Below are 21,701 nucleotides of genomic sequence, written 5' to 3' on the forward strand. Positions count from 1 at the left end.
TCGGGAAACACGAGCGGTTTCACAGGCTGGTGCCCTAATGCCAGAAAAACCCCTAGAGCCGATCGTCTGAGGGTTTTAGAGCACAGCCACCGCTCTGTAGGGGGGAGGTAGGCAGCAATGGTTTGTGGTAATTAGGAGCGCTTTTGCATGTGCTTTGAAGGATAGGGTCCAAAGAAGGGCAGTGAGGCTGGTGAAGAGACTGGAGCACAAGTCCTATGAGGACCGGCTGAGGGAGCTGGGGGTTGTTTAGCCTGGAGAAGAGGAGGATCGGGGAGACTTACCGATCTTTACAACTACTTGAAAAGAGGCTGTAGCCAGATGGGCATCGGTCTCTTCTCGCAGGCAACCAGCGGCAGGACGAGAGGAAATAGCCTTAAGCTGCTCCAGGGGAGGTTCAGGTTGGACATTGAGAAGAATTTCTTCACTTAAAGGGTGATTAGAGATAGGAATGGGCTGCCCAGGGAGGTGGTGGAGTCACCATCCCTGAAGGTGTTTAAGGAAAGACTGGATATGGGACTTAGTGGTGGTGGTGTGTTCACTTGTAAGTTGGACTCCATGATCTCAGAGGTCTTTTCTAACCTAATTGATTCTGCGATTCTGTGAAATAATTTTTTAAATGTACGTTCATCCCACTTGTGCAGAAAAATACTTTTCTAGGTTTCTGCCTGTGTTCCAGGAGTCCAGATGCACTTACACATCACATCGGTCTCTACGGACGCCCTGTGTGTTCTGCACTATGTACAAGTGCAATTTATGGAAGGCAGGTTTCCTGAAGTTGTCCAGATGCACGTGCTATAATGTTTTACAATCTTCTTTTCTCTCCCTGCATAGGCTTGTTTATCTACTTGCAGTACTCCATATCTTTTCCATCAGCTAGAGTGTTCTGAGACTGTGGAGGCTTTTTACATGGTATTTTTCAGAGTACAAGGAGAAGCAGAAAGTCTGAGATAGTGCAGTCACTTAAGTTGGTACCCTTCCATAAAGGGAGAAAGGGAACAGGTGCACACCTTCCCTTCAGAAACTTAATGTCTGCTGGAGTTATTTTCCTTCAGAGCAGTTCCCCTGACCTATTTTGCTGTGCAACTTCATGAACAACTGGCAGTGACTTTAAGTCTACTCAAACAAGTGTCTGGGAAGATATTGTGAACACTGTTTTGTCAGCAGTGTGTTTTTCCTCAGGTTTAATGTGGTACTGTAGTGCTTCCAGGTTTTCTTCATCTTGCTTTCAGATTTTGATCTTGTCACTGCTGGAGTTCATGGTGACTTTGAGGAGTGTACAAAATTCTTTGTCTTTTAGCATACAGGAAGCAGTAAAAACTACAGTCACGTTTCTTCTGCGTGATTAATGCAGTGCCAGTCCTTATTAACAGTAAAAATGACTTCTTTTATCAGAACTACTGTTAGTCTTTTTCTCAATATTTGAATTTATGATGGCATGCCTTTCACAGTGAAACCCCAATGCTGCAACTTTAGGGTTTATCTCTGTGTTTGGAATGGTAGTTGTGGTGCCATAGGAGGACAGGGCAGGTGGGACATAGCTACTGAACTCTGCAGGAGCACAGTATAAGAGGCTTTTAAGGTTAGTAATGAATTGAAATAATTGTATCTAAGACCTCATCTAAGCTGAGTGTTACACTCCAGAGCTGAAGTTGCTTTGATTTTCCTTTGAGCAGGAGGGGATGGCTCTGAAATGCTCTGCAGTTGCACCTCTGACTGAAGTCAGTGAGAGTAGCACTTATATGAATCTTAAGGTTCTTGCACATTAAATCTGTTTTAGTGATACAGATGACATAATGCAGATCTGCTGAATTTTCAGTACGCTTCTGTTATTAGATGTTTCTCTCTCATTCTTCTGTTTGTTCAACTTTCTTTCACTTGATACATAGAAAGTTCTGCACCACCAGCTCACACTGGCACAATGTTTTACTGTCACCAAAAAGGACAGCTCTTCTCTTTCCTCTATTTTGTTTCTCACTGCCGCTAACTTTTCATGGTCATTTATTTGACATAGCAAATAGTTTTCTACTTCCTGTAGAAGACTAAATTAAAACCATAGCATAAAATGACTTGATGAAGAATAAATTGCAAGCTAGAACTGGCACAGAAGTGGGAATGAAGAGGATGAGCTCTTAGATAGCAAAAGGTATGCAAGATGTCTTGAAACATAGTGAAGAGCTAGAACTTTTACAGAGTCTCTAATAATGCCTAACCATACTTACCTTTATTTCTCTAATAATTTGCTATTAAGATTTTTAATTCCTTCAATCTGACCCAGTCAAGTGCATATTATCTGGGGAAAACTGTATATTAAAAACAATATTAAAAAGCAGAATAAGAAATCTGGCAAAGAGCTAATGTTTGATTCACTCTTCCCATGCTCCTCTCCCAACTTTGGAATCAAACTAAGGGAAAAGTTTCTGTAATTTAGCTTTACAAATTGAAATTCCAGATACTCAAAAATTTCAGCACATCTTCCATAAATGTGTTCATTGACAGTTGGTTAATTCTCCCTTATTGGTTTTTTGGGGTTTTTTTTGGTGTAACTAGAGAACAGGAGAATGCATATGGGAAATACTACGGTGATTATGTGTGAAAATACTACTTGTGAAAATTCTGCTTATTTTCTGTATGTTTGTCACTGTACTCTAGCTCTGGCTTTAGAGGATCTAAAAAAACCTTAACCCCTCAGCATCAGCAGAATGAAAGAACTCCGAAAAGAGTAAGCAAAACTTCCACTCGCTAAGAAAAAATTGATGGTGGTATTGGTTTTTTTTTCTGAAAGTGTTCAAACTTTGCTTTTGATTCTGTTGATTTTGTTCTGTGTTATAATAATTAATGGAACTCACTGTTAGATATTCTTGACCATGGGATGTGAGTTGTAACAGTCATTAAAGAGGGATGAAAATAACTAGAATGAGAACAGCATCAGGGGAATGGGTTTCAATAAATTCAGAAAACAGATAGGAAATATCCTGTGAATATCTTAAGATCAGTGAAAACTGATGTGAAATTAATTCATTTAAGATAGGTTCTTATCAAATTTTTTTTCTGAGTGGATAATACTGCAGTGTTTAGACCTTTTGGTGTGCAAAATTTAAGAACATGGATTATGAATTAGCTATGTTGGTGCAAAGCAGGTTGACAACTGTTCTTGGAATAGTCTGAAATGTTACCCTGCCAGATGCAGGGGATCCACCTGTCAAAGTTCAAAACTACTATAAATCTTTGAGGCATTTGGATGAAGAACAATAAAGTATTTTTATTACATTTGCACGTCAAACTGTGCAGGAGGAAACTGTGAGTAGCTGGGAGCATGTCATGGCAAGTCACTGTCAAATTGTCATACAATTCAACTAGGGGACCCACTGGAATCAAGACATATTTATACTGATTGTGGAATCGAGACATACACAGAATGTGGATCTGCACAACTGACAGCATATAGTACAGCATGTATCATATTAATACTGTTATAAATTTCATTTTTGTGATGTCCTAATTTGGATACCCATTTTCTTCTTCCATTTCCAACTGACAGACCTTCACCCACTTTCCAAAACGGATTGTCTTGTGAGTGCGTATTATTATTATTTTAAGATACAGTTTTCTCTGAACCTAGCTAGCCTCTTGCTACAGTCCCTTGTTATGTGGGATGTAGGTGATTCTGTGTCCATTAAATTTCCCCACCCACTGCAATCTCCACTGTAATTTTTGCTTTTACTTCTGTGGATGGTAGTGCCTGCAGTGTCAGTATAGAAAAGGTTCTAGGTTTCACCTATTCCAGAGCAGGGAAGTATGCCAGTCTTCCCTCAGGTTTGTATGATCTTGTGACTGAGGAGAAAGCAGTTCATTCTGACACTAGGGAAGTGATTACAGATGGTAGCACCTACTGCCTTGGGTTTTGGTAACTAACTGGCTCTCCCAACATTTTTGAGCAGCATCCTGCGTTGGTCACAGTTCTGTACAGCAGGGTCACACTGGCATTTGTGGGCTTTTATAACTTGTGAAGAAATTTAAGGATATGGATGGGGGAAGGTAATAGAAATTGAGGAACATCTATAGAAAATAAAATGCAGAAAATTTCTGAAGCTCAATTTTTAAAGAAACTAAGAATTTAAAAGTGCTGAGAGAGCAATGCTCTCTTTTTAAGTGTTGGAGAGTGTTATTTGTTGTACATTAGGAAGATCTGCAGCATATATCGTTCATATCTTACCCAGTGCCCTGATATATAGAGACCAGTTCAGGATGGGAACAGCACTGGAAAGAAAATGAGTTGTAGAGGAAACCCTGTAGAGACAGTCAGCTGTTGAGTACAGGTTCCACTGCAAGGTCACTGCAGTGTGTCTGCACTGTGTTTGCTGTCTGTCCTGTGGATCTGGGGAGGACTGAGTAGCTCTAGCACAGTGATGGGCCTAATGTGCTTGATCCCTTTGTACTGTACTTGATCAAATATTGCAGAAAGAGCGTGCAGAAGAGACAGGTCCTGCCTTCTGTCTCTTGACTTAGACGTAGTGGGTCTATCAGGACAGGCTGGGCTTTGTTTCAGACCAGCAGGGATCTCCCACCTTCAGCAGGAGGTGAGAGTGGATGGTATAGGTAGTACCTACACTGCCTTTTCCTTCAAGCAAAAGCTGTCTCACACCTTTCTTTTGGCCTACCCTAGTCTTCAGCAGGGGTTTGGAATAGAAATACATGAAGTGTGTGATGCAAAGAATGTTTTGTTTTTGTCAGTTGTGAATTGTGCTCTCCTACACTCAGTCCAGAGTACAGGACATTCTTGGAACCTGAGGCCTTTTCTGCATTAGTAGGGAGTAGTAGATACAAGTAGTTGATGCTGAGTTTCCTCACACCTCCATCACTTGTGATTCTGAGAGTTTTCTTCAGGTTAAATTTAGTGTGTTTTGCTGGGCTAAGTGACTGCAATACAGAGTTGGAGATCTCAAAAAAAGTAAAAAAGTGTTAGGTATGTGCTTCAGATGTGGCTTTCAGATTGCCTTTGCACCTAATAGCCTGTTATTTTTTGAAATGTTTTATAAGTGAGGATTTTTTCTTAAAAAAGGAAAGTTGTGCATATAGAAACTACTTTGAGATCTAAGTAATCATGTGGTAAATAGAGGCATCACAGGATTCACTACAAATCCTCACCTGCTTTGATTCAAGTCGCTACAGTAGATGTAGTCACCAATATCCTAAGCTCTTGAATGTCCAGGTCAAACTCAAGATGTAGCAACTGTACCCTGAGACCACCTTTACATGTTTGCTGTCAAAGGAAAGTTGACTTGTGTTCCTGGTTTTGACTGTCTCTGAGTAACTAGGTTATTAGGAGAAGAGCTAGCAATTTAAATAAGTTGTTGTAAAGAAGTGGTATCCATTGTCAGTGATGTGCAAATGCTGGTTTTAACATATATTTTGCCTTAATTACAAAAGTTCTAATGAGTAATGGCAAAAAGATATGAGTTTGCAAGAGTATCGTATTTTCCTGAGTGAATATAGAAAAGATTGGCATTTTGGAGAGGAAGGGAAGACAGATGTGTCTCAGTTTGAAGAGACTGGAAAGTTTGCTAAAGAGGATGAGTTATGAGACAAACCAAACTCCTCTCTCTCAGCAATTGTGAATTCAAAATTAAGGGGCTTTAATCGAGGAAGTGTGGAAAAAACCAGAAGAAATAACAACCCTTTATTAAAAGATATATGTATGTTGGCAAGAACAGTAACAGAAACCCAAAAAAAACCCAAAAAACTAGGCAATAGTCCTGTACCCAAAAAGTCCCCTTCAAACAAAAGAAAAAGTCTGAATACTTCTCTGTCCTTTAGCGCAGTTCTGGTCACGGTTGGCGGGGGCGCTGTTGGGTCACTGGAGGTGCAGGGCCTGCAGTACCCTGTGGTGACCTGCAGGGGGCGCTGTTGGGTCACTGGAGGTCACCGCGCGGGGAGGGGTCTGGGGGGTGGTCTCGGATTGTGGGAGAAGCCGAAAAGAAAACAGAGACCTTTTCCCTAGTGGAAGAAGGGCAGAAGGAAAAGCAGCCACCCCCACAGGACTCACTGTTGTTCTCAGATGATGGTGTTTCAAAGCTCCTCCTTTTCTCCCAGCGAGCACAGAGACTCTCCGATGAAAACGCAGGAGGTCTGGGCTGGAGACAAAAGACAGCTCGCAGGCAAGTTGAGGCCAGCAGTCAGGGCTGACCAGGACCAGAAACCAGAAAGACAGACTTCCAGGCCTTCTCTCCAAATGCCTGCATGCAGACCCCTGTCTCCATCTGAGAGAGAGAACTCGGCAGTCTGACCTCTCCCCTTCCGAGAAAAGCCCAGCCGCCCCCTCCCAAAACTCCTCCCCTCTCCCCCCAGCCTCTGATGGGCCATCCATTAGGAATGTGCAGTCTGGCCAGATAGTTCTTTTGTAAGGCTAATTGACTCCTTTCCCCCTTTCCACTCAAACTCCATCTTTCCTACAGTGGGGGGCAGGGGGAAGAAAAAATTCTCCTGGATTTCTAACAAGATGTAAGACTTTGCTGTTTCAGTCTGGTTATCTTATTTCTCTTGAAAGAAAGTGAATGTTTAAAATCCCTAGACTGTGAGAATAGGAAGTCAGTAAATTCAGTAGAAAAAGTAATGGCTAGAAATATAAAAGGAGTTAAGAAAAATTTTAGTGTCAATATGTAGAGAAAAGATCCTTAAAAATTAACTGTTCTGGCCACAGGAATACAGGAGAACTCAAAATTGGATTAGTTAATTTTCTGAAATCATGTTTAATGTTTATCAGAGACTTTTATTTTCAAGTGGGAAAACCAACTATCATCTTCTAAGTCAGGTCAGACATTCAGCACTAACTATAGTGAGATAGGCTTATCTGGAAGTAAAGATGATTCTGTGCTTAATGACATTCTGTAAGTGGTGTTTTTTTACAAGATTACCTTAAAGTGATGACAGTGATTAAATAGTACAACTACACTATGCTTGTCATTAGAGGAACATCCAGCATAGCTCATTAACTCAGAAATGACTCTTCAGTTTCCAGTCTTAAACTGGGTGTGATAAAAGATGGGAATAGACAGTTGGATAGTACTGATTGATGACTCATTTCAGTATTTTGGACAAGTATTTCACTAAATAGACTAGATTTATCAACATAATTCATTTATTTTTTCTTATTATGTAACATACTGTCATGACATTGCCATGGCTTTGGTACATGATTAATTTTTTAAATTGCAAAACAAATTCCTCATACAGTTTATTACAACCAAATATATCTTACTGGAAATAGCTGGTTCCATTTTTCATTGAAAATAATTTATAAAAACTCTTAGTAACTGGTTTATTTAAAAAATGAAGGAAGATGAGGCACTAAATACTGAAGATGTGGTATATAATTTTTTTTGAAAGGCTGATTAATGAGCAGCTTTTATTTAAACTTTTTCAATTTCTTCATTTGTTCTCTCATCTATTATAATGATTAAGAGTTAAAATGAGTACTGTGAAATACCAGCATATGCAAATTTTTATAAGAACAGTAGGTCATCATCAAGAGGGTAGTTGATTTCAAAGATTATGTGTCAGTGTTAAAAACATGGTTCAAGTTTTGAGGTTACCTTTGGGGGAACAGCAGACTCAGGTTTGACTTGTTTTGGACCTGCAGCTTACCAGGAACAGCTGGATAAAGCCCAAAGCATTCTGTATTCCATAGGTTTTTGCATGTTGCATAAGCTCTGCATTAGGGGGCCATATGTGGCCTGAGCTACATATTTGGTGTAAATTTTGTTGCTAATAATTGAATGCAAGCACTGACTACTGTGGGAAACATTTTCTTCATGTGAAATGCCCACTCACATTTTCATAAAAGGCCTGTATCTTGTGAACAAAGTTTTCAACAAACCAGAAATGTGCAAATAAAGAAGAATCTGTATAAGGAAAAGTACTAAGCATTCAGTTGCATAATACATGTAAGATGTCCTAAATCTGATTGAACGCAGACTTCGATAGAAGTATATACACCATTTTATGAAAGTTAGAAAGATTTATGGTTCTGTTAAGATTAAAGGAATCCTCTGTGCTAGTTTTAGTAATTCCTTATTTTCTGTTTTAGGAAGTGGCCTGTTGCCTTCCTGTGTATCAGAAGTGTAGACAATTTCTACTTTTCTTAAAAGTATGCTATAAAATATAGTTTTGCGTTGAAGATTAGACTGAAACATTCCTGTAAGGTGATGATGTAATTTATCCCTGTAATTTATGATGCTTAAAAGAGTGGAAGGAGCGACATCTCTCCAAAGCATATCTTCTGAGGTTAGAGCTAGGGTTTTCTTTTGACTCTGAATGCTAGCTTTCTGGATAACAGGAGTGACATCTGAGGAAGAGGCAGAAATTTATTATGATAGTATGAAGCATTTGTAAGCTGATTATTTGGTGTTGCAGGTAATTGTACAGAATATTACTGAACATAAAAGGTAGTTTTGCAAACTAGTTTTTCAGATGTTGCTGGAAAGATGATACATTTGTTTTAGTTTTACATGCCTAATGTTAAGATACTAATGAAACATAGAATTTGAATTTTGATCAACAAATAGAAAACGAAATTTTAGAAGACTTAATTATCTTGGATGTGAAAATAAGCCTATGGAGAACGTGTTTGGTGGTTTGTGTTTTTTTCACATAGGAAGGTTTTTTCCAGATACACACACTCACAGTCCAGCAATACCTGACAGTTGGAAGCTTATCCAGGTGGTGGCAATGTTGTTTCAGGAACAACAAGCCTTGACAGCTGAGTATTACTTTCTGGAGCGATTACGGAATAAACAACCTACCTCTAAAGTAGTTGTGTGTATGTGTGTTTATACAGAAATAAATTGTGGAATGACAAAATAGCTTTTCAATCTGGGTGATACGTTATGCAGCAAAAGCAACTGCACTTTGAAGAGCTCACTGCAGATTACAAAAGCATTAACACATGAAAAATCAGTGTTTAGTTGCAGTGATATAGAATCATGGAATCCCTAAGGTTGAAAAACACCTCTGAGTTCCTCGAGTCCAACCTTTGATTTGACTTTAAATTTGATTTTAAATTTGACTGTGTCAGCTAAACCATAGTACTAAGGGCCATGTCCAGTTGTTTCTTGAACAGTTCTAGGGATGATGACTCCATAACCTTCCTGGGCAGCCCATTCCAATGCTTAACAACTCTGTGAAGAAACTCTTCCTGATGTCCAACCTGAATGTCCCCTGGTGCAGCTTAAGACTATGTCCTCTCATCCTGTCTCTAGCTGCCTAGGAGAAGAGACTGATCCCCACCTGGCCACAACCTCCCTTAACATAGTTGTGGAGAGTGATAAGGTCACTCCTCAGCCTCCTTTTCTCCAGGCTGAACAACCCCAGCTCACTCAACTCCTCCTCATAAGACTATGACTCTTACCCAGCTTCTTTGCCCTTCTCTGGACATACTCGAGCACCTCAATGTCTTTCTTGTAGTGAGAGGCCCAGAGCTGAACACAGGACTTAAGGTGCAACCTCACCAGTGCCCAGTACAGGGGCACAATGACTTCCCTGGTCCTGCTGGCCACACTATTGCTGATACAGGCCAGGATGGCATTGGCCTTCTTGGCCACCTGGGCACGTGCTAGCTTATGTTCAGCTGTTGTCAGCCAGCACCCTCAGGTCTTTTTCCGCCAGGCAACTTTCCAGCCACTCTGCCCCAGCCTGTGGCAGGTTGTTGTGGCCCAAGGACAGGACCTGGCACTTGGCCTCGTTGAACCTCATACCATTGGATTCAGCCCATGTATCCAGGCTGTCCAGATCCCTCTGCAGAGCCCTCTTACCCTCCAGCAGATCAACACTCCCACCCAACTTAGTGTCATCCGTGAACTCAGTGAGGGTCCCCTCATCCACGTCATCGATAACGATATTGAACAGGACTGCGCCCAGTACTGAGCCCTGGGGAACAGCACTTGTGACCAGATGCCAACTGGGTGTAACTCCATTCACTACCACTCTCTGGGCCTGGCCATCATGACAGTTTTTAACCCAGTGAAGGGTGCACCTGTCCAAGCCATGGGCTAATAGCTTTTCCAGGAGAATGCCGTGGGAGACAGTATCAAAGGCTTTACTGAAGTCTGGGTAGATAACATCCACAGCCTTTCCCTCATCCACTAGGTAGGTCATAGAAGGAGATCAGGTTGATCAAGCAAGACCTGCCTTTCCTAAACCCTGCTGGCTGGGCCTGATCCCCTGGTTGTCCTGTACATGCCATGTGATGGCACTCATAATAATCTCTTCCATGTGTTTTTCCTTTAGTTGCCAGAAGTGAACTGACAAGAGGCATGGTATGTTAATTTCTCTGACTTGCAAAACCAGGAATAGCAATAAGTAGTCATACAGACAGGCAGTAACTTGCATATTATCTGTTGCTACAGCCAGGTTTGCTCTTCAGTGTGTATATTAGTACTGAACTGAGATGTTGATCTTGTTAAATTCTGCCTGCTGGTATTAAGGTTTATATGCTGTACATTTGTAACTTTTAATTTTTTTGGTTTTGGCTTAAAAACCTGTGTTGATTCTTTCAGCAGAGGCATGTGGAGACAGGATGGTTTGGTGTGGGTTTCTTTTTTTTTAGGTCTCTGATGGCCAAAAATCAGATAGTAAAAAGAATACTTCTTTAGAAATTTCCTTGTGTTAATAACTTTTTTCTGTAGTGTATAGAGAAAGAAGCAGTGCAGTGCTAGAAAGAGAGTTATTTTTAATAGGTGGAATAATCTTAGCAGAGTTTGTTAATCATGCTGATTTGAACAGCTGCCACCTGTAGAGCTGAGAGTAAGAGAGCTGAGTGTGTTGCAAACATGATCATTATATCTATCAGGATTGTTGGCATTATGCCTGCTTTATGACTAAATTCTATGCCTTTTAGTGTCATTATTTTGAGGAGAATTCAACTTACGTTTCTGGTTCCAAAGGAGGGAAAAAATCCATCATTAATATGCATAGGAAGAACAAATCACCCACTCTGTGTAAGGTTTTAGGGTTTGAAATTGTATTAAGAAACTAAAGAACAGATTTAACCTGGAAGAGAGTGTGAGTGTGTCAGTAGCCAGTACAGGAAACGTTTTTTTCTAATATGTCTGTATAATTAATTTCAGTGCATTACTTAAATGAATTTTGGTTAACAAGATTATAAATACTGTCTACATACTTTGTGGATTGTGATTCTCATGTAAAAAATTTATGTGTCCACTTCTGCTTGTACCTAATTTGGTATATCTTTTTTTAGAAACTGTTATTATAAAATAAGACTACAAAGAAAATTAAAGCATTTAAATAAAAGTAGTGGGGCTACACTCTCATTTTAAAAGGGAAGATAGAATGGAATAACAAAGAGCTGAACAAAAGAGTGCAGTTGAGAAACCATAGTAAAAGAGATTTAAACAGGAAGGTTGGCATGCTACCCTGTGGGCCACTGTAACCTTTTTAATTACTCCTAAAGAATAGAGAAGGTGGTAAAGAATTAGGTCTGACTTCTACTTTGTATGATAAGTTTCTTATGTTCTTTATAGATCTTTAGAATACCAAATAAAGTTGCTGTCATCAGAAGCTTGATAGTCTTAAGGTCAGATTTGCAAAGATAAGAACTGTTTTGCTTGGAGGAGAGGGAAGAATCAGTTTCATGCTCAGCTTCTGGATACAGGGATAGCATAGAAAGGAAGTACACCAAGAAATGAGTGTGAGAGGTTGAGGGAAAGGAAACTGTGAAATAGGGAGATGAACGAGATCTTAATTTGTAAATTGTGAAGGACCAGGAATTAGAATGGGGAAAATCTCAAAAGTGGAAAAAGATGTACAGTGATTGAAAGGACTTTATGATACAGACTTTACAGTTATTATGTATATACACACTGTGTGCTTCCCCAGAATTTGTACTTCCCGGCCATGTTCAGGCTTGTCCGCTCCCCTGCTTTCCTGCGGATTGGCTGGAGAAGCTGCAGAGAGGGGACAGCCTCCATTCGCCCCTTCTCTCCCTGGTTCCTCCCACATTCCTCCCTCTTTTGCCCATGTCCTTATCCTGGTTTGTCCCCCCGCTTGTCTGTCTCATGCTCCGCCCTACGTCCTGGCCCTTTCCCCTCCTGAGCTGATAAAAGATCGCGTGTGCATGTGAACAAAGCATTCTACTTGCGCCCTTCCTCGTGTCCCATCCCCTCTTCGGACCACGGCAGTAAATGTCCCTTCTTTACGGCCATGTGCATATGAAATGCAACATGTTATCATTTCATCCTCCTTGAAGTGAAGGACTGATTTGACTATCCTCATTCATCTAGATGATCTGGAAGCACCATCGAGGGGAACTGCAGTCAGTATGAAATTTGCTTCTGATGAGAAGAGGTCAAAGAAGGGGCGGATTCTGGCACACTTGTGCAGGCAGTGGTCAGTGCTGTAGGAATTGAAAATGTCACAAGCTTTGGAAGTTAAGAAGCTTGATTGGAAGTTAAGAAGCTAGTGATTGACATTTTGTGTGTGTAAGAGGGATATCAAACTCAGGGATGAAGAAAAGTTGGTCCAGAGAACTACAATCAGAAAGGCGGATTGAAAAGATATCCACTGCAGAATCTGAGGAGCTGAACATACTAGCCACAATAGACGTTAAGAGAACTGAAGTCCTTGAAATAGGGTCACATCCAGTCACTGATATCCAGAGAGAAAGCATCATGGGCAGCAGGGGAATCTCCATTCTGACACCTGGAGCACCTTCTTGCCCTCCTTCTTCACTTGACCTTGGTGTCTGCAGAGCTGACAATATTCTCAAATTGAAATGAGATGCTGTGTAAGCAGCTTCTGTGCCAGAGCTGGAAGATGGGCAGCTCCTAGATTTGGGTCTGACCCAGATATGTAATAGCATGGGATAATGTCCAAAAAAATGGAGCCAGAATCTCTTATGAACTTGAAGGTGAAATGAGGTTGACTCTCTTGATTAACAGAAGTTTGTCATTGATGAAAGGGAGAGATCTTGTTCTTCCTTTACTTTCTGTCCTTCAAGCTGGCAGTAGCATTCATGAGACCTGTTGCTGTGCCAGTTCAACTCAATTGAAAAAATTGAGCATGTGGTCCCATGAGGTATGAAGCTGGGACAAAGGAAGAAGGTGGAACCTTTGAGCTATAAGTGAGGTGGGAGATTGGTGACTCTGAGTGTGGGAACCTAGGAGCACATCCCTTCTTGTGTAGCTTAATCTTTAGTGTTTCTGTAGGATTACGGATGAGATTCTCATTTTTGCTTTGTGTTAGAACAAAACATGGATTTTTTTATATGCTGAAATAATAAGTTTACTGTGATTTGTTACTATGATCACAGGTTTTTGGCAGGTATATTAAATACTTTTTTCAGTCCTGAAAGAAGCCACTTAACCTTGTCACCAGAAGAGATTACCAAATTGAGTATTTTAATAGACTTTATAGAAAATTTCTGCCAGTGGATTCTCTACTAATCAGTCTATGCGGTCTGTGCAGATGCGGTATGATGGTAAGGTAATGCTTCCAAGGAGCTCTTTGTCAATACCAGACGAAGAGTTCTCCCATTTAGCCAAGGGACAAAAAATAAATTTAGCTTGATTGGTACACACCCATATGTCATAGAAGTCTACCTGTCTCAAGTTATAGAAAGAAGCTTGCAGAGGAGCTTGAAAACAAAGTAGCTTGTAGTTGAAGTGAAAAATAGAAAACCTGTAAAGTGTCTAAAGACACAATTGAACTGCTCACAGTTCCTGACTAGAAAAACAATTGTTGCAGCAGTGTTATAAATTCATGAGTAGGGTAGGATGCATATGCCAAGTCAGGAGAAAATTACGTTGTTGTAGTTGTGCCTGCATGGCAGATTTAGCAGTGTGGGAAATCAGGAAAGTCTTATTGAAAAAATCTTATGCAAAGAGAACATATACATTGGAGAGAAATCCTGATTATAGAGGCAAGAGAGCTTCAGTTCTAAAACAATATCAGAAAGAAAGGATGATATTGATGGCATTCTTCATCATGATTATGTGGAAAGGGAGGATAACAAGACCTGGTTTAGACATGCTGATTTTAGTATCAAGATCATACACATATTTGGAGGTGTCAGAGGGAGACATCTTAAGACAGAAGGAGGCAAATCTTTAAATTCTTAGAAGAGAAGAATGTGTTTTTATGTATGAAATGGGTGAACCCTGATAGTAAGCTCAGCAGAACTGTGGACAGTCCTTAGCAGTAACTTGTATCAGAAAGAAATAGTAAAAGTGATTGGCATTATGTTATGGTATCTGTACAACAAATATTTGTCTGAAGGATGTTTGTGTTGCAAAGATTGCAGTGTCTCCAGAGGTGAAACACAGAAAGACAATAGGGAATGAAGGACAGCCAGTGCCATGAGGCACTTGCCTTGTAAGTACAGCAAGATAATTATTAGTTACATGTTTCTGAGAGCAGCTGTTAGAACAATTGCTGCAAATGCTGTAGCGCGCTGGAGCGTTCTAGCTCATTTTGATGACACAACAGAAAAAGGTGGAAGCCAATAAAGTAATGTGGAGAGAAAATATAACTATAGAAAGAAATGGTATGGTAGAGTTTTTTTGAAAGCAGTATTGTTGACAGACTATATAGAGGAAATGTTATGAAAGGCCAAATAAGTATACGATGGCAATAAGGTGAGAGGGGCAAAGTCTTGGATCAAATCAGAAACTTTTCTCATAACGAATATAGTTAGAAAGAAATGGAATCAGAGGGACTGAAAAGTTTAGGAAAGTGCTTTTCAGTGGGAGCTTTAGTGTTGAACGATGATTGGTATTTAGGATTCTGTCCATTTCTAACTACTCTTGGAATCAGCAAAGCAATTCAGAGAGGGGAAGAGAAATTAATAGGCTTTTAAGATTTAGGAGAGTCTTATGCTGCAGTGGTTTTTTTTTTTTTTTTCCTCTACCAAGTAGGGAATGTGCATTATTTTCTCAAATTAACCCACGGTTCATTAATGCCTATTTTTTATTTAACATTTAGTTTGAAGTATTGCATAAATGTATAGTGTGATATAAAAATGTCAGCGTAATCTCTGCAGCACTCAATTCATTGGCTTTCAGATTGTGCACCTGCTTCTTAGAAGGCAGTAGCTTTCAGTATAATTTGAATTATATTTAAGTATTGGTCCAGTTAACATAAAATGAGAAATTCAATTGTTGTGTACAAGAATGTTTTATCTCTAAAGTATAATATCTAAAATTTACAACATAATCTATTTTATTTTATAAGTTGGAAAATTCTGCACTTTAATGTTAGATGGAAATTTAATCAGCTCCATTTGGAAGTGCTTCAACACTCTGTGCACTAATAAACCTAGAACTTGGAGGATATGGATAAAATAGAAGTAATTGTTTTTGAGAAATAGTGGTGAGGTTTTGAAATAGGGAATAACAAAGTTAAACCCTAAAATTGAATAGGAATAAGAGGCCAATAATAGTGAATTAATACAATTAGGATGGATTCTTGGTTCCTGTACTTTGCATATATTGCAGCAAGCTCTATCATTAGTACTCTGGATATTTTGAGAAATAGAACCAGATTGTCTTGTTATGCCTCCCTTCCTTTCTGGCAGGCTCCACAGATAAAAATAACCAAATAATGTTCAAAAATCTGTTATAACGAAAGCTGTTATAATACATTCAGTAATTACCATTCTTACATCTACCCTAGCAGAAGTTGTAGCTAAAACTTGTTCATGGAAACTGTATGTGTCACGGAACATCTGCCTCACATGAAACAAAACCAGAGTTCTCTTGAAATAACATTTTCAGAAAAGTTGAGGCCTCTTTTGTCATGATCAGCAGACAACATTCTAATAATAGCAAGTTTATAAGGGTCAGTTTAATAAGAATAGTTTAAAAGGGAGCCCAGTAATTTTTCTCTGAGTGATTTGACCTCCTTGTTTGCCAGAGCATAAGATTTCACCTAAGTAGTGCAAGTCACTCTGCAGCTGCGTGGGCCTTTTTTTGAGACTAACCTGATTTTTGATATTGACTGGTGCTCCCACATAGTTACTGTCTTTTAAATCAGTAAGTTATACTCAAGCTTAAGAAAGCAGTCTGGGAAGTTGTATAGATCAGTTTTGAGGGTTTGGAATTATGGTCAACTATTAGGTCATTCCAGTTTCCATAAAACAGAAGGCAGGGCAGGTAACTGAGGGAGTTGCCAGCAAACAGGAGACAACTTGACCAAAGAAATGATATAGTGATATATTAAGTGATAAAAGCTCAGTACATTGAAAGTCTTCTGCAAGGCAATTATTCTGTAGCTCACTTTGAGGTTTCTTCCCTCATTCTGATAATTAACTGAAGGATTGATGTATACAAAAAGAAGATGCCCCTTTGAATTTTGTATAAACTGAAAGACAGTCTTGTGTTTTGGAATGTGGTATTTGTAGTGAAACATCCAGAAGAGAAGAGTATCAATCTTTTCAGTGATGGTAAAGTACAGGTCAGTAAACTCCCCACCCACCCCACCACAACATTCATCCGTGGAGAGAAGAAAACAAATAGGAAGTCAGTTAGTTCTTAACTACATGAATAGATAAATCATCTTTATTAGTGAATTTCTCTTTGTGAGTTCTTCTTACCTCCTTGCTACATAATAAATATTTAGTTTGCTTGCAAATTGGAAAAGTGGTGTTGTTTTACATATTTCGTGTCAGTGTCTAGAGAAGAGAGAAACAAATGTTTTTCTAAAGCAAAATATTTGAACTGCTATAATATGCTTGGTAGGCTGTGTGTACTTTTAAAGCTACTGTAAGAAACAATAACTGAATGAGAAACTTATTGTTTTACTGTACTCAGGAAACAGCAAACTGTTCAAAACTCTACTAAAGTTTTGATTTTGGTAATTTATGTATCTGTTTTCTATTTCCATCAACATACAATGTAAGTTGAGATTTAGAAGACACTGTCTCTGTGAACTGTTTTGACGCTGTAGAAAATTCTTTTAAGTTGTATTGCAACTAATTAATTTCTGGGGGTTTATCACTGCAAAATACTGTAAAATCAATAGGGGTTCAAGTGACTGATTTGAGAGCATTTGGAACGTTTTGAAGGCCTTTCTATTTTCTTCTAAGAAGAACAGAAAATGATATCTAATTTTTTATGTAAAATAAAAAAGAAACAGATAATTTTGCATGGATTATTTTGAACCCTTTCAATGGTAGAGTGAGATAATGAGGAGAAAAATTACTTGTCTCAAGCTGGCAGGGAGTGTGTCTGGGCTGGCTCTATTTTAGTGCAGCTCAAATTCTAACATAAGAAAATTGCAGAAATTTACAATTCAAAGTGTTTCATCAGGGAGAAATCTACAGATTGTTTTGACACTCATTTAGAAATTCACCATGAAGATGGATGTCTCATGAAATCTGCAGCTGCTGGTTGAATTTATATTTCCATAAAGGCCATCAACAGTAGCAGCCTGCAGGGAAAGTGGGGGAAAAAATGACAAAAATTGTGAGGCTAGCATTTTTTCCTCAGCCTTATAGTAGCAAATTACATGTAGTAAGGTCTTATACTGACCAGGATTAAAGAGAAATATAGGCAGCCAGAATGGAAAGATTTTTCAGTTTAATTGATTTGAACTAGGAATGTCTGAATTTTGATATTGAAATACACATTTAGTCATCTGTACATATGTAAAATGCAACTGCAAATCAAAAGTGTCCTTAAACTGAAAAATAAGATTCTTACTGGTAATTGTAGAATATTTATCATAGAAGTAATCTGATTTTATAATAAATTCCCAGGATAAAAAAATGTATGGTATTGAAATACGCTAAAGTAGGTTGTCTCCTAAGGGTGAAAATCTCATCTTTACTTTCTCCCTCTCATTCATACGCACACATAGATAGGAGAGGATGTGTAAGATCTGAATTTGTTTTTCTAAATAACAAGTCTCATTTTATTGATCATTTAAAAAACAAACATGCATTCACAAAACTAAATCCATGTTGTCAAAACAATTAGTAAGAAATGACATTGAGACAAATGCTACAACAGAATTGAACAAATTTGTCTTTTTTATTTAGAAAGTTTTGTATATTCCTGTCTGTTTCTGGTTTTGTGAAAGGATCAGGGCAGGAGGGGGAAAAAGTTAAATACTTCTGAAGTATGTCCTTTTTTGATAGAAGAATTGTTATCAGCTTTGAGAGATTCTAAGTCCCTTGACAACTTTGTTTCAAAATACCTGTGCATCTTAAGACTATGGAAAAGTTTAATGGTTAGCTGTTTTCATTCATCTTGGTGTTGAGAGATTTCTTCATGCAACTCCCAGGCACAGCAAGGCAGATGCACCCACCGAGCTGTGCTTAGAAGCCTTTTCCTTATAGTCAGTGGTCTGCATCTGTGCCATCCTATGCTGCAGTTCCATCATGTCTTGCAAGGTCAATAAAAATAAGTTTTGAGGTCAGTAGACACCTCAGTGTTGCAGAAACTGAAAAGTGACTTCTCCATAGCTGGACAATACAGAGTTGTCTTTTGTATAGGTAGACACAAGTTGGTAGGTTTGATATCAGAGTGGTTTCTTACTGTATCACATATCTTAGCTGCTCACACCAGAAAGGAATGAGTTAGAATGCTAATGAGGTTAATTGAATAATTTCTCATAATAATGAGAATCTCTATGAATGTCATTATTTCTGAGAACTTGCATTTTAGAGATTAAATTGGTAAAGTGTGGTAAACTGTAGTAAAGTATTTTTAATTTTACTTTTAAAAATTAAAATATGGTTTAGGAACCTACTAGTCTTCGATGTACAAGGAAATTAAATTATTTGGTTTTAGAGTTTGTAAGTATCACAGCTTGTGTTTTTGTGGTTGTAAACACTGTATATCAAACACATGTATTCCAGTTATTGCAGGCTATACAAGGCTGCAGTCTAAGAGTAGTCTTTTTTCTTTCACTGGCACCAGCATACGTGCTTTCCCATAGAAACTTTTATATGTATTTATTTGCTACAATAGTTCCAGTTGGTGCTTTGGTGCTTTAGCTTCTAGTGACAACAAAATACTCTTATATCAATGAGCACACAATTAAGTATTTAAGTAGTTGATGATGAGGTACTTACATACTGTGAAAGCACATAGACCTCAGTATTTGCTGTTTAGTCTAAAATTTGCTTAGTTAAGCTGGAACTGTGAAAGTAGAACAGGGAAAGCTGTTGCTCTGTGTTGCTTTTTGCATATGCTTTGCTCTTTCTAACTTGAAAAGTGAACACAGAAACTCTGAGAGTTGAGTAAAAAAATAAATTAATTAGTGACTTAGATGTAAAAAGCTTTGACTTACAGGTAGTCCTTGGTCCCAGCTGTTCCACTTTAGTCTTTTTCTGCTCAAATTATCTTTGAAAGCAGATCAGATATTGCTGCGGTTCCTTGGCTATGTGAAGTTTCTATACTTCTTCACCACCAACATCACTCGGAGCTCACCAAATTCAGCTGAAATACGGGGTTTTTTTCCCTCAGATCAGTGTTACTGGAAAGTACCTTAACTAATGGGTGTGTCCACAGGCCAGCTTAAAGAAACAAACTTTTGAAGTCGAGTTTTGAAAGCAACCTAACAATGTAAAACAAGAAGATAATCAGAAAAAAAAAATTCGGCTGTTGAATGGTAAATGATTTCACATTGCTGATACTAATCAACTAAATTCTTGTACTTACTAGTACATGTTGTTTAATATTGTTTAAAAAAGTATGTTACCTTTGAAATACTTATCTTAGAACCCTACCCAACTAAACATTAGCTTATTTTTGTGTAATGAAAGATGCCATTTTACAACTTCAGATTTTAGAAGCTATAGAAGCACATACTAACCTGAACAACAATAAAACTTAAGTTTCTATATACATTACTTTAGCATTCTTTTAATTTTTTTTAAATCATAGTACTAATTATGGTTACAATTTATTTCCTATTTTTTACTTCAATACATTTTTAACAAATGGTCAATGTTCTACTAAATAGCATATGTAACATATGTATAATAAAGATACGTGGAAAAGCACACTAGAAGTTTATTTTAAGTATAAACACAAAAGTAAAGAAAAATATAATGACTGATAAACATAAAAAAACCTTTATCATATGTGAAGTTCAAACTAATGAGTCAGAAATGTTTAGAAACTTGTTTCTGAACTTTTTGAGATTTCTAATTTTAAGTATCTCTCTTTGAGCCCTCACACCTTTTAAACAAATTAGGGAACGAAAGTGGAATCATGAGGAGATTTTTTTTTTTGGCCTATTAACTACCTACCAACTACTTTTTAAGGATTATGAGGTTGAAATGCTATTATAATAATTAATATAAATCACAAAGGAGGAGGCATATCCTCTGTTTTTTATAACGAAAATGACAGTTTTGGATTCAAGATGTATAGGCCTATCATGTTATAGATACAGAACTGTCTTCAAGCTCTTTTCAGTAATTTTTTTCTTTCTAAAGTGGAAATAAGGCAGAATTTGCTTATGGGGTGAGGTATTCAAGTTCAGTTAGTTTACCTGAGTAAAAAATTAAACTTTCAAGTTGGAAAAAAGTGAAACTTGCTGCCGCAATATGTATCTGCTACGTACTGTTGGGATTGTGAACCACAGGAATTTTCTGTGGTAGCATTTTGAGTTTTGAGTTCAATGTATCATGCTTCTTTCCCATGCCAGGCGATGTTCATGTTCTTCATTTTTTTTCTGTAACAATTTTTTTTCCACCTCACATTAGTTCTTTGGGATTGGTTAAAGCTCAGTCCAAGTGAAAGGTCTGTGTATTCAAACAGAAACTTCAGAACTGTTTTAAAAAAAACATGCGTAAAATATCAGGATGCAGAACATGGTTGCCAGATCCCGCTCTTTGGCTGCCAGGCCTATGGTTATATTGTCAGCTGGGCAGCAGTGCCCTTGGGTGCAGTAGCGTTATTTGTTATGCTGGGGTCTGTGCTATCATGGCCCTTTAGGGTGCTATTTTCTGAGATCTGAGGGAAAGGAGTCCCTGTTACCCCTTCACGTGGTTGTGTCGACCCTGACTGCCTCATCTCACAGACTTAGCCATGAGGTTATTTATAAAGTACAAAACTTCCTGCTTGACCCAGATCTACGATGAAATGGAAAATACTTTCTCTTTTGGCAACCCTGGCAGACTCTACTGTTATGTACATTTATTTCAGTCTTTGTTAGGTATTTTATTTCCTTGAGCTTTCAGTATTTTCTTTATTGTAGCAGGCTGCACTTCACAAACATCTCTACAAACTATTTGCCTGTTCAGGGTCATGCTGTAGTCACATCCTGTCTTACTGAAATTGCTTCTTCTTTTTTCAAGGAAGAGCTTTTGCTCTTTGCTTAGATCCCCCTGATCTTGCCTAACTGGCTGTCCCTCTGAATCCATGCTAACCTATTCCCTATCAGCCTGCCTTTCAAAATGGCATTTTGGTTGTCATCAGCCTAGCTAAAAATGTCAATGAAGTGCCAGGTAGACTGCTAGGGTCCCACAGACTTCCTGGGAAGTCTGCATCAAGTTTTGGCTCTGTCCTTTGCACATGTACACCCCTGTCCCACCAGTACCTTTTCTTCTTGAGCTTTCACAACAGTGTTTCTTGTGTTCTTCCTAAAGGTGTATTTTAACCCATGAAGAGTAGCATTTCCCCTGCTGGATGACCCAAGAGGCTTTTCTGAACACAATATATGCATTCAGCGTGTCTCCT

General features: G+C 38.5%; 1 protein-coding gene across 1 annotated transcript in view; it reads left to right on the top strand.

Annotated features, from left to right (window-relative positions):
- The window catches only part of NDUFAF2 (NADH:ubiquinone oxidoreductase complex assembly factor 2), a 54,236-nt gene that overhangs the window by 368 nt on the left and 32,167 nt on the right, over positions 1-21,701 (top strand). The window lies entirely within an intron of this gene.

This window comes from Lepidothrix coronata, unplaced genomic scaffold (assembly GCF_001604755.1).
Source record: "Lepidothrix coronata isolate B3197 unplaced genomic scaffold, Lepidothrix_coronata-1.0 Scaffold31, whole genome shotgun sequence".
Classification (NCBI taxonomy): domain Eukaryota; kingdom Metazoa; phylum Chordata; class Aves; order Passeriformes; family Pipridae; genus Lepidothrix; species Lepidothrix coronata.